The sequence below is a fragment of the Schistocerca cancellata genome, chromosome 4 (assembly GCF_023864275.1).
Source record: "Schistocerca cancellata isolate TAMUIC-IGC-003103 chromosome 4, iqSchCanc2.1, whole genome shotgun sequence".
Lineage (NCBI taxonomy): Eukaryota > Metazoa > Arthropoda > Insecta > Orthoptera > Acrididae > Schistocerca > Schistocerca cancellata.
Window position 1 is genome coordinate 212,807,011 of NC_064629.1, and position 14,511 is coordinate 212,821,521.

At 43.6% G+C, this 14,511-nt stretch overlaps 1 protein-coding gene across 1 annotated transcript in view; it reads left to right on the forward strand.

The window, feature by feature from the left end:
• Positions 1-14,511, forward strand: part of LOC126183848 (probable ATP-dependent RNA helicase DDX31) — a 262,254-nt gene that overhangs the window by 45,804 nt on the left and 201,939 nt on the right. The window lies entirely within an intron of this gene.

Consider the following 14,511-nt stretch of genomic DNA (forward strand, 5'->3'; position numbering starts at 1 on the left):
TTATCTTTTTCAATTGTAATTTTCTGTACCCCCGAGAAAGATGGATTCGAAGAGTCCAGGAGCCGATGGAATACGACAATATCGATTTCTCATGGGAATATTTGTAAGTAAAATCTTCTGGGTAATGCAGGGTATTCTTACTCCGAGCTTTCCGCGCTTCTTCAGATAGCTGCCCAATCGGCAATGGTGCAGCTTCGATTATGGCATATTCGTGCATCAAAACTATGTCGACTAACGTCGACATTGGACATTATTGCAGAATATTGAATGTCCGGTGGATTTGGCACCCGACTGTAGAGAAATACACATTTTTGCAGAGTCCTTGATAATTATGTTTTAGTTCTGTTTTCTACAAAATTTGAATAGCTTTCTAGTATTTCGCGAAAAAACAATATAATTTGGGGAAATTTTAAGCTTGTAATAAAGTTATTTGATGATTTACAAAAAAAAGTATTATGATTACAATTCCAAATGGCTCCACAAGAATTCTACAGATAACCCTAATGACATTTTTTTTGTGCAGGTAATAGTTTATGAGATAATTACAATAATGAGGGACACGTTTTTACCGTCTGGCACTGCCGCACTTTTGAAAAATGACCGTCCACTAAAAATGTGCAAATGTATAAATGTATGCATGCAAATGCATTTGAACTCGTCAACTACTCTACTAATGTAGTAAGAGAGGCACTTACAAAAGTGGACCCGCGCAGAGGAAATTTTGTAGACAACGTTGTCGGATAATATTGGTAGTAGTTTAGTGTTAAGCAGATATACGTCAGTACACCGGTTAAAAATGTCATGCACAAACATTCTAGAGTGCTGCCCATGTTATTTTATCCTGACAGCTAGGCAGGATCGTTGTCGTATTTTAAACAGGCTACACAAACACTACCTGAAAAATTTGTCGTCGTACGATTAAGTACGATTAACTATTTACCAGCAACTGTCATGGCACGTATCAGATCGACTTTAGACTGGAATGACACCCCAGGATGGTTGAGTATGCACCAGTTCAATCTACACAAGATTTCGCGGTACTGGAGTCGATACGCGCACCTCTCTCCCTCCCTCCCACCCTCTTTGTCCCCATTTTGTCCAGATTTTGAAGCTAGTTTGCCCACTGTACGCTGGCGTAATGAGGCGTTTAATCCGCAGTGTATGGAGGGAATCGTTCAGATCGAATGTGATTCTGAAATTTTGTGCGAGTATCTTTCGTATCATGACTTGGACCCGTACTTTCAGGCTACGACGAACAGGAAGCTGGATGTTTATTTCATCTTTCTCGATGACCAAGTGTTGCCCTTCCGTGTATATATTCACGAAGAGTTTGCTGCGTGCACTCACGTTTTCGAAGGTGAGAACGGCCATGTTCGCAGGGCTGCATTCATGCGTTTCATGTTCGACGAAGATGTGTGCACTCTACCGCGCCTCGACAGGCCCGCAAAATCAGCCGCTCTTAATCCCACGGAAATTTCTGGGACTGTTTGGAAGCGTGGGTGGCTTCAGCTGGATACGACATACCGGAAGATGTTTGTAGACTGTCTTCTCCGAACTGAGGCAATTATCAGAACAGTGTATTACCTTGATGCCTCCTGGGGAAACAAATTTTTCGTCAGCCGCTGTGCTTACATTTCTTTACTAGATACTGGTATTCCATTTTTGCTTCAGTGACGACCATTCTGGCGCTCATTACTTCCATATCCTGTAAACATTTGTACGTAAGTAACGGAGCACATCTTGGACTGAGAACAAGGGTGTCTCCCTTCGGATATTCCGTCTTCCGCTGCGACCGTCGAGAATGTCGGAGGGGACTTAGATGACAAATCTGCTTCCAACACCGGCGTCGCCGGTGGCTACCACTTCAGGCGCAGATTGGTGTCCTAAATCACGCCGGGGATGGAAAGCAAGGCTCCGTAATAACTTTGGCGGCCATCTTATACGCTGCCACTCGTCTTACCCGACAAATTGCTTAGACCCCTAATGGCTTTAACGAGAGGTAAATCATAAGAACAGAGGCGTCTAAATCACGTTACCTGAGACCACGGCTCGCCCGTTCGCAGCTTCTCGCGCACCTCTGTACTTCTCTGCTACCTGTAGGTAGAGGTTTGTAGATCAGATAAAATCTTAGCTCCTTGCACAGCAGCAGTACGGAAGCTTTTCATTATTTTGTTGTTTCCGAGATAACTTTGGCGTTGTGGGGAGCTGCGGTCGGCTTCTCTGTTTTCATTTCAGCCAGTCCATTCTTTTAAGCCACCGGAAACTTAATTTACGGCTATCTTAACAGCACGAACTCGCTTACGCGGTATCCTTTCCTCCACAATGTGTGTGTGTGTGTGTGTGTGTGTGTGTGTGTGTGTGTGTGTGTGAAGGTAATTGTTCTGTAGGGTTATTATTTATTTTTCTAAAATGATGAGGCTATCTGAGGAGAAGTACGATCTTCGAGCGAAAGCGTTATTGGGCTTACCCAGCATGATATTACTATGTGAGCTAAACGCTTTAACTTACTGCCGATTGTTGCTTCTTTTTAGCAATCTGGCCAACGTGGCCGGGGTAAATACGTTCTTAATAACCTAATGATGTCTCGAGTAACGAAGCCAATGTCCGCCAAGATGGTGTACGAAGAACTTGCTGAAAGACGACATTAACTGCTGTATCGATTGACGTATAATCAGCCTCCATTGTGTTCGAAGAAAATCTTGTCAAAATACAATCTTTTATCCATTTGTACATTGTTGTTTACATTAATGTGCTCATTACAGTCTGAGCTTCGCATTGGTTTGAGTAGGAGGAGGAGGTTTGGTTCCCAATCTACATTGAAGTCAATAACCCAGGCAAAAATAGAGGGAGTCAATAAATTATGTTGACGGAACTATCACGGGATCGCCTTAAGCGATTTCTCGAAAGCCTGTAAAATTTGAATCAGAGTATTTTTTTCCTGAAACTATCAGTTCCACATCTAAATCAGATTGCTTTATTGTATTTATGTATATTTCATTCTTCGCGAGTAGTTTAGGGTTCACGGACCTATTCTCAGGCACTCATTCTTGCAGTCAGCCAGGTTCCTGCTTGACAGCTTGGCTGATTACAAGAAAGAGCGCCTGAGGTAAGGGCCGAAACTCAGAACTAATCGCAAGGAATGAAATACACTCAAGATCAGAAAAAAACAGAGCACCATGATAGACTAGAGTTAGGACATATACATTAGTGTGTTCTGCAGAAATGATTAGCATTTCATTCACCTTAGTCCAGTATGTGCCCTGTTGTCTAGTAGGCACAGGGTCCGCCATGGGCCCTAATAACCTGTTCCAAGCGTGATGGCATTGACGCGTATAAGGCGCGAGTGGCATCCTGTATTTCTTCATTCGCCTGGTTCCAAAGTTCATCTATGGTAGTTGGCATTGGGTCACAGCCCTGCACCCATCGTTTCACCATATCCCACATATTTTAGATAGGGGACAAGTCTGGTGATCTAGCGGGCCAGGGCAAAAGGCTGACATCCTGAGACACCAAGAAGGCACGTGTTTGTGGACCAACGTGTGGTCGTGCATTGTATTCCTGAAAAATGACGTCTGGTGTGTTATGCAGAAAGGATATGGCTACGGGTCGCAAGATGTCATTCACGTTGTTCACAGTGCCTTGGACACGCACCAACTGTGATTTGTCGTTGAACCCAATAGCACCCTACACCATAAGGCCTTGTGTTGGCACTGTATGTCTTGTGCGAATGCAGTCACTATGATGCCGCTCACCCTGTCTGCGGCAAACCAAAATGCGGCCATCATTAAAAAAAAAACAAAAAAAAACAGAACCTGAATTCGTAAGAAAACACTATCTGATGCCATTCCTGTCCCCAGTGACGTCGTTTCATACACAATTGCCATCTAGTATGTTTCTGCACATTCGTCAAAGATAGGCGGAGAAGTGGGCGACGCGTACGTAACCCATGCCGTAATAAACGGCGAAGGCCTGTCACACCTGATAGTATACGGTGCGTTATACTGTTCCACTTTTGCGACAGAGCCGAGGTTGACACACGTTTGCCCTGTAGTGCCGAAACACTTGTCCCACACAAGCAACAGTGTCCCGGATGGATGCATCACATTCTCTCGTGCCAATAATGCACCCTCTTTCAAACTCATTGAATTGACGGTACGGTTGGCGTCTGCGAAGCATCCTGCACGTCTGCTCAAGTCTCACAGATCCATTACCTTCTGTTTATAGCGACAACGAGAGCCGCAGGCACATTTTACCGACAGGTGGTGTTGCGCCGCGGTATCTATGTCGACCTCGTACCCGCGAGCCGACATGGTTCAAATGCTAATCATTTCTGCAGGAACATGTCCTGTGAATACGAAGATTCTATAGGTAGTCGTTCAAAGTGATCTGCTTTTTCTGAACGTGAGTATATAAATAAATAAAATAAATTTTACCTGAAAAAGAGGAAAGGCCGCTGGACCTGATGGGATACCAGTGCGATTTTACACAGATCACACGTAGGAACTTGCCGCCGCCCCCCCCCCCCCCCCACTCCTTCTTGCAGCGGTGAGGTCTCTAGAAGAGCGTAGCGTTCCAAAAGATTGGAAAAGGGCACAGGTCATACCCGTTTTCAAGAAAGGACGTCGAACAGACATGCAGAACTATAGACATATCTAACATCGATCAGTTGTAGACCTTTGGAACACGTATTATGTTCGAGTATAATGACTTTTCTGGAGACTAGAAATCTACTCTGTAGGAATCAGCATGGGTTTCGAAAAAGACGATCGTGTGAAACCCAGCTAGCTGTATTCGTCCACGAGACTCAGAGGACCATAGACACGGGTGCACAGGTAGATGCCGTGTTTCTTGATTTCCGCAAGGCGTTCGATACAGTTCCCCACAGTCGTTTAATAAACAAAGTAAGAGCATATGGACTATTAGACCAATTGTGTGATTGGATTGAGGAGTTCCTAGATAACAGGACGCAGCATGTCATTCTCAATGGAGAGAAGTCTTCCGAAGTAAGAGTGATTTCAGGTGTGCCGCAGGGGAATGTTGTAGGACCGTTGCTATTCACAATATACATAAATGACCTTGTGGATAACATCGGAAGTTCACTGGGGCTTTTAGCGGATGATGGGGTAGTATATAGATAGGTTGTAACAATGGAAAATTGTACTGAAATGCAGGAGGATCTGCAGCATGATGCAGGGAATGGCAATTGAATCTCTATGTAGACAAGTGTAATGTGCTGTGAATACATAGGAGAGATCCTTTATCATTTAGCTACAATATAGCAGGTTAGCAACTGGAAGCAGTTAATTCCATGAAGTATGTGGGAGTAGGCATTAGGAGTGATTTAAAATGGAATGGTCATATAAAGTTGATCGTCTGTAAAGCAGATGCCAGACTGAGGTTCATTGGAAGAATCCTAAGGAAATTCAATCCGAATACAAAGGAAGTAGGTTACAGTACACTTTTTCGCCCACTGCTTGAATATTGCTCACCAGTGTGGGATCCGTATTAGATAGGGTTGATGGAAGAGATAGAGAAGATCCAACAGAGAGCAGCGCGCTTCGTTACAGGATCATTTAGTAATCACGAAAGCGTTACAGAGATGACAGATAAACTCCAGTGGAAGACTCTGCAAGAGAGACTCTCAGTAACTCGGTATGGGCCTTGTTAAAGTTTCGAGAACATACCTGCACCGAGGAGTCAAGCAGTATATTGCTACCTCCTCCGTATAGCTCGCGAAGAGACCATGAAGATAAAATCAGAGAGATTAGAGCCCACACAGAGGCATACCGACTATCTTTCTTTCCACGAACAATACGAGACTGGAATAGAAGGGAGAACCGATAGGTGCTACTCAGAGTACCCTCCGCCACACACCGTCAGGTGGCTTGCGAAAAATGGATGTAGATGTACTTCCAGAAATAATACTTTATCTGCTGTGAACCCAGAAATAAAGACTGCCTGACAAAAAGTAAAACATCTATAATTGGAGGAGGAAACGAAATTAAACGTCACAGAATGAGAGGGTATGTGATGTTTCAGTGATTACAAAATCGAGTCAGATTTGCAAAGAACATGGTGGTAAGCACCCTCTTACCAGCATAACCTTTTTAGCTACTGTGATAGATACACTGATTATGTTGGGAAGGGTGATTTAAAGCCGTTGTATCCTCTCCTGAGACACCTGTAAACAACTGTTGTAACTGTGCCTTGACATCCTGGATACCGACACTAGGACAGAATTAACGTCTGAGCTGGTCCCACACACGTTTTATAGGAGACAGATCTGGATATCTGGCCACAGGATTAACTCAGTATCGTGTAGGCAGTCCACAGATATGTCCCATGTGTGAACGAGCATTGTCGTGTTGAAAACTGCCACCTCGATTCGGTCACATTAGACGTAGGCAGCGCATGAGGACGCGTGGTATCCGTGATGCATCGTTGTACCGTCAGAGTTCCCTCAATCACTACCAGCGGTGACATGAAATCATACCTGATGGCTTCCTACACCATGACGCTAAGAGTATCACCAATGTGCCTCTTCAAAACATTGGAAGTATAGAACTTCTTGCCATGTCGCCGCCATACTCACCAACGATGGTCACACGGGCTAGTGCAGAACTGTGATTCATCGCTGAACACAATGCGATCCTATTCATGAACAGTCCTTGCTTCCTGGTCGCAGCTGTTTGCTTTGTGGTATTAACGGTAGCCTACGCGTGAGACGGTCATTGTCAAGTTCGGCTGCTTCTAATCTCTGACCAATGCTGCAGGATGACAGAAAGTTGCAGGGATCCCATTACTTGATCTCGGATGGCAGTTGCAGATGCGAAGTGGTTGCGATGTACTTGAAACTTGGCAACCAGTGTCTACCCTCACGTTCCCATGCAGTCACACACTTGGACAGTGTCACGTCCGAATGGCTCACAAATCTGGATATTACATGCTTCGACCAGCAGACCAAAGAGAGAACCACAATAAGGTTCCTTTCAAACTGTCTCAGGTGCTGATAACATTGTCTCACATGAGTATGCGGTGGTTCTAGGCGCTACAGTCTGGAACAGCGCGACCGCTACGGCTGTGTGTGATGTCCATAGATTAGTTAGGTTTAAGTAGTTCTACGTTCTAAGGGAGTGATGACCTCAGAAGTTAAGTCCCATAGTACTCAGAGCCATTGGAACCATTTTGAGTATGCGGCATCTCCATGTATTTCACCGTATCGACTCAACATTTGGCTCTGTTCATGCCCCTTATATGCTTTGCCAGGCCTGGTAACAACACTAAACACAAACAGTACTAATGCACTCTGGTGGCGTTCTACTTGTCACAGAAAATTGCAACTTTAATAATTTACGTACCAGCTGAGGGTGTGTACATGTACAAAATTACAGTGACATCGGACCAAATCTTTCTAGCTGCTTTTATTTTTTGGTCAGGCAGTGTAATTTTCCTTCGAAAACTATGGAAAGGACAATGACCCAAGAGTTCCTAAAAGTGCACGAATCTGAGTACCACTATTCCCTGAGCCTCAGTCACTGTGCCACTTTTCTCGACTACTCATTTGTGGCAGGCAGTGCATTAGAAAAACCATCTTCAACTATGTCACAGTGTCAGATTGCCTTAGTAAGAATACATGCGATCACGAAGTGGAACAATCCCATAGGTTCGTATGGATTTAGTTCATTGATAGTATACTGAAAAACTGTGGTTTGTTCATGAAAGAGGCGGTTAACAAAGCATGTGTACTTCATACATTGGAATGCTGCTCAAGTGGGGTGGATCCATATTATGTCAGATTTATGGTGGATATGGAGCATGTACAATGAATGGCATTTTGAATGAAGATACGCTTGTTGACTGGCTACTATGTGCTTCAAAGCATGAACTCTCATAGCAATAACAGTTCACACACAGGTGTATAGTCGTCCATTCTTTTCACGCCCCATGCAGATTGGATAAACACATAGCACAATGAAACGTTCCATATGCCACACACATAACGGTTTTTGTGTGCTTGGGTGTAAATGAAGATGGCGTGGATGATGCTCGACGTGGGTTCACAAGATACTGAAATTCCATTGAGCTGAAGCTTAATCTCTTGTTTCCAAATTATATAGTGTTATGATGATCGCATGAAGATGTAGCAAGTTCAAAAACGCCCCTGGACCCTTGGAAATTAAGGGCTGGCAATTACCTCGTCCTCAGTAATACTGTAACATTTGTGAAAGTAGTCACAAGCACAAAGATGTGCCCTTATGAATCCGTAATGGGAGAATGTGTGCTATCTCGACACAAAGTAGTCGAGACTGCTCCCATTAATATGTAACTCTTTGTAGTGGCCTATTAATGCGTGACTTATTCTTGATCTTGAACGGTCTCCTTTCACTGAACAAGTGTAATCAAGATCAATGATCTCAGTGGTTCAAAGGGCTCTGAGCACTATGGGACTTAACATCTATGGTCATCAGTCCCCTAGAACTTAGAACTACTTAAACCTAACCTAAGGACAGCACACAACACCCAGTCATCACGAGGCAGAGAAAATCCCTGACCCCGCTGGGAATCGAACCCGAGAACCCGGGCGCGGGAAGCGAGAACGCTACCGCACGACCACGAGCTGCGGATTGATCTCAGTGTCTGTAGCGTTCACTGAAGTATAGTTTGTGCGCGTCGCATGAAAATGTGGTGTCCTGGGTGTGAGACAAACGAACAGGTTTAGTTAAACGTGTCACATAGAGATAATGTATACATGGCTTAAAACAGGACGCGTGCAGCGTGTGCGGGCCGCGAGATGGGCCAGAGCCAATCCTGTCATTCGGCTTTGCCCGGTCTTTCTCGGAACAGCGCAACATTTCATTTACCATTGCGGTGCGGCATTTTGCGGTCGGCACAACCGTCTGTGTTCGGCAGAATAGTGGTGTCAGCATTGTTTACCCCTCGCTATTTGTTCGTGGTATGAAAGACGTTCACGGGTCCAGTGGCTGTTCGGACAAAAAGAGGCAGTCGAGCGATCCATCGTCACAATCATTTAAAATGAATGGCAATGCAGTAGAGAGGGATGAGAATTCTCGTGCTTGTTTGCTACGAAATGACATTATAGTACCATGCAGAAATAATTTAAACTTTTAGGTGAAAATGAAATAGCAAAAAATTACAAGTAATTCATTTGTGGGCACATGAAAAAGCACTTTGTGCTACATTTGCAGGCGTGGTGCACTCGAAGAACCTGGTGGTACGAATAGTAAAATTTCTGAAGTCACAGCCATTACTCCATTTTCAGTTGCAACAGTGGTAGTGAATGAAGAATTTCGTGTATTACTGCAAAGTACGTTGGTTAAGTCAAGGGACATGCCGGGAACGATTTTTCGATTTAAAACTCACTATTGAATTTATAAAGGAAAAAGGAGTGCATGAACGAAAATTAGAACATTCGGAATGGATTACAGACTTCGCATTTTAAGAGCGCTTGACTGCACACTACTCACAATAAGATTTTGCAAGGTAACTTCTTTCTGATTTGATGGCGATGCATTTAAAAAGAAAGTCGCGTTGTAGAAGGGGGACACTCTGACAAAGACAATCCAGTTCCCTAAGTTCACTGGCTTCAAATAAGGTGCGAGGTTTGAAGAATTCATTGTGACCTTGCATGAATTACATCGGTAGTTTTATAAAGGTTTTGAGGACACTGTCAATCTTACATCTGTTTTCGAGCTGTTCTCATATCATTTGCCATTTCAGTTCAAAGCGCCCCTGTGCAAATGCAGATGTAACTGATTGACCTGCAACGTAATTCCAGTTTCAATTATAAATCTTTTTACGTTTAAACTGTCCAGGACGTCTACTTCCTTTCGTCGCATAGATTTTCCACGTCTCCGTAATGAGGCTACAAAAGTTCTACAATATTTCGATCGATATATTTGTGTGAAAGACCTTTTTTCGATTATGAAACTAAATAAGTCACTATTCATGACCGGCCACTGGGACCGAGCGGTTCTAGGCACTTCAGTCCAGAACCGCGCTGCTGCTACGGTCGCAGGTTCGAATCCTGCCTCGGGCATGGATATGTGTGATGTCCTTAGGTTAGTTAGGTTTAAGTAGTTCTAAGTCTAGGGGATGATGACCTCAGATGTTAAGTCTCATAGTGCTTAGAGACGTTTTTCACGATTACATGGGAACTTGAGTGTGAAACTCTGTGAAATTGCCTGCATCTGTTCGTATGCCGGCAGTTTGTATCAGATAAAAATTATTTGTCTTCAGCGCGCCAAAAATAATGAATTAATACTGAAAACTTGTTTTGTTTGTGATCTGTGTTGATGCGTAATGGGAAATATGAAACCAAGTTTTATGCAGTACGACTGTTCTGCCATTTAAATGCGGCGCGTTCGTTGTTTTCCCCTCTTTCTCCTCCTTGCATTCTGGCAGTGTGGCGTGGCAGTGGGGCAAATGTGAAGACAGGCTGAGCACTTTGCCACTCGTTCCCGGGCGTGGCCCGTGAGCCGAAATCTTGGCCACCCCTGGCCTAAAAGGTCAGTGTTATGTCAAGTTTAATAGTAAAAATCCGTCAAATGAAATGGAAGCAGGAAATCAGTTGCCAGTATGCATTATCGACATCAGTGGGTATAAGATCCAAATGTTGGTACGAACAGGGCAGATGACCGTTACCAGTAAAATTGGTGTGTCATAGGTGTGGCATCTCATTCTGTACAGTGCATATTTCTCTGTCTGTGATATAAATGTGGAACCGGGGAGTAGAAGAGTTTCGTACTCAGCAATGAGCAAGGACTGGACCTCACAATGCAACCACAGCACTTGGTAACGGCCGTATTTTTCGCGTTTTAGTAACCGATTGTACAGCTTCCCCCATAATGATGTCTTTACGCTGGAGCTATGCAGAGCTCTGTGGATCTGTCTCCATCCGTGGTGATCGCATGTCTTTGTGTCACCTTCCAGTTCCCAGAGACCACAAAGCCCAAAATCACAGTGGGCACTTTGACGCCATCCCTTACTTGCCGAGTGGCAGACGTAGTGTTTTCTGTCGAGCTGTCTTCAACCTGTCCTACAGTGCTAACAGCATACGTTTTAGACATAATCTGGGACCTTCAATAGCTGTGTGGCGTAATGCTCAAACGCCAAGTGTCGTGGTTTGAGAACCATAAAATACGCCTTATTACCTGGATTCCAACATCTGAAGGTCAATTATAACAGCAGTCGCTTCATCAGGAAAGAGGAAAGTTTTAGGGCCTGAAGCTGCCTGAAGTTCTGCTATTCCATTAGACAATTTCAAATGCCACATAGAGCCAAGCATGTGCAAACGCTTTTCGTAGAACAAGTACTACTGTTTGTTTGGCTTGTCGCCCATACACTACGTCTGATTTGGTGGTAAGTTCTGCTCAGGTCATTGGTCCCTAGGGTTACACACAGGACTCGAACCTCCGACGGGGGGGGGGGGGGGGGGGGGAGAGACTGCGCGAACAGTGCAAGGCGCCTGAGACCACGCGGCTACTACATCTGTGGTGTGGTTGCTTGGCAACTTGTTCGAAATGGTTCAAATGGCTCTGAGCACTATGGGACTTAACTTCTGAGGTCATCAGTCCCCTAGAACTTAGAACTACTTAAACCGAACTAACCTAAGGACATCACACACACCCATGCCCGAGGCAGGATTCGAACCTGCGACCGTAGCGGTCGCGCGGTTCCAGACTGTAGCGCCTAAAACCGCTCGGCCACCCTGGCCGGCACAACCTGTTCGTCACAGTCATCCAGAACCTGCTATTGATACAGGTCAATTCTAACAATAAGTAAAAACCAGCAACCAATTTCTGTTGTTAACGTAGTTTATGAAAAACAAATACCGCTGCTAGCGCTCGTGAAGCGGCAGTTTCATCATATGACGGCTGTTTCCGTTTCGTTTTTCATTTGAATTAGTCGTCACGTATATATTCTCAGTTTTTGTTAGTGGCGATGGTTCGTATTAGCCCAAGAAACTTTCTCTACAACAAAAAACAGCCGATGTCTTCCTCGAGACTAATTTAAACGAAAAAATAAATTTGAACAGTCGTCAGATGATTAAACCGCCAGTTCTAAAAAGGTAAACAGTTATTTGTTTTTCATGAACGGCAGTAGTAACAGTGGCTGATTGCTGGTCTTTACATTTTGTAAGAATTGATCTGTATGTTTGCACAGACAAATTTTCACCATATCATTTTTCGACAAAATAACATCTACTATTGATGCTTTGTGGACTCACGAATTGCAGTATCGTAAATCCCATAGCAAAGTCATGAGTCTTGTCGGGTAGCTCAGTCTGTAAGAGCATTACACGCAGAAGATAACGGTTTGGGTTCGTGTCCCGGTCAGGGACACAACTGTAACCCGTCAATAATTATTACCTCAGGCAGGTAATAAGTCCTTTGGGGCAACAAAATGCCAAGAAGTTGAAATATTTCGACGCTGATTGGCTGAGAGATATCCAGGTAGCAAAAATATTTATCAGAACCAGGATTCCGTTGGCCAAGAAGGATCAAATAGAAATATGGTAAGGAAAATGGTTCTGTAAGAAGGAGCTGTGGTAGATGAAATAGGATTCTGTAAACTCCAGTGGTATGGCTGCGTAATGAGAATGAATTACACAGGGACTGCAAAAATATATTTTACGCAGAAGTGAAAGGCCAAGATCAAGATGATGATGATGATGATGTCATCGTCATTAGAGTTGGTCTGAGAACTGTCAAAGTGGAAGTGCGCTTATTCTGATTGTTCTTCTTGGTTGTCATTCCCCATAAAATCGCACCGCTGACGTTTTTGCCGGAAGCTACTACATGGCGTGTCCAAAATACCCCAGTAATTGATATCTGTACGCTGTAAGTATACCTCTTGAAAGTAAATTGCACGATTGCTCATTACAGAGGCTAGTGAAATATAAACCTGATGATCCATTGAATCAGCAAAAATATCAAGTCAGCGACTTGGCTGATTGACTGTATCTCCATTTCTCTCAAATGAGGACCGCATTTCGTGAGTATGACTAAAATAGCGTGTGAATCGTGGCAGGACAACTTCTGTAAGGTATAAATTCGCTCGACAGTATTTTCTACTACGTGGAGATTGATGGTAACGTACATTATTGTAGTCGTGTTTCACACATCTACAACTAGGCCTATACTACACAATCCATCTTACAGTGACATTGTTTCTTCCCGTCCGTGTTCCATTCGCGAATTGGTAATACTCTATGTGATCTCGAATTTCCCCGACATGATGATTTTTCGAAATGTATGTGGCAGGAACTGACTCTTCTTGGAACCTGATCTCTGGCGATTCTAATAATAAATTTCTTAAAGATCCACAAAGCCCCTCTTATAGCGGCAGTCACTGGAGTTTGATGAGCAGTTCCGTGACAAATTACCCCGTTTTAAAGGAACCCGTGACGAAAGCGGCACCATTTCTGGGATATTCTGTGTCTACTCTTTTAATCTTAGTTGGCAAGGGTGTCAGACTGATGAGTGCTATTCAGAATCGATCGATCGGGGATTTTGTGAATTTCTATTTCGTTGCCGAGTTTGATTTCCTTAGGATTCTTCCAGTGAATCTCAGCCCGACATCTACTTTTCAACTAGCTTCGTGTGATTAATCCCCATATTACTATTTGCATCGATTTGTCGCAAATAGTGTAATCGAATAAGAATGAATCAGTGTACTTATTTTTGCGCAGAACGATACTTTTATTCAAGTTGAATGGTTACTGCTAGTCCCTGCACCTATTACCGGCCGTGTAGTTCTTTGTACATTTTGCAACAGCATGCTGGCTTTGCAACGTTCCTATACACAACAATATTATCTGCGAACAACCACAGGTAGCATCCGGCGTTATCCACCAGACCATTTACGTTTATCGCGAAAAATAACAGATCTATAAAACTCCGTTGCATATTAATTCGTTAGCAATAATTACGCGAAATGTTATGTTGCTTTATACAGGGCGTTAAAAAAAGTGTCGAATATTATGAGAGGTGGTAGTACCCACTAAACCAAGAACAAAAGTCCAGTATACTTGGGCTCTAAAATGCATGCCTTAAGAGCTATGAGCACGTGTTCATCTTCGATACTGTGAGACATCTCTTCTACTACAAACTCTTCGCTTTCCTTTTTTTGGGAGGCGGCATTATGGACCAAAAGAAGAAAAAAGTCCAGTGAGCAGGCTCTAAAATGCATATCTTAAGAGCTAGGGGAACTTGTTCATCGTCGCTAATGTGGAACACATTTTTTCTATTGAACACGTGCTCTTAGCTCTTAAGTGATGCATTTTAGAGCCTTTTTTTACAGGACTTTTTTTTCTTGTTTTGACCCATACTACCTACGAAAATATACAGGGCAAAGAGCTTGCTGTCGAAGAGATTTGTTTCACAGTATCAAAGATGAAAAAGTTTTCGTAGCTCTTCAGGTATACATTTTAGAGCCCATGTTTCTTAGACTTGTTACTTGTTTTGGTGGATACTACCATCTCTCAAAATA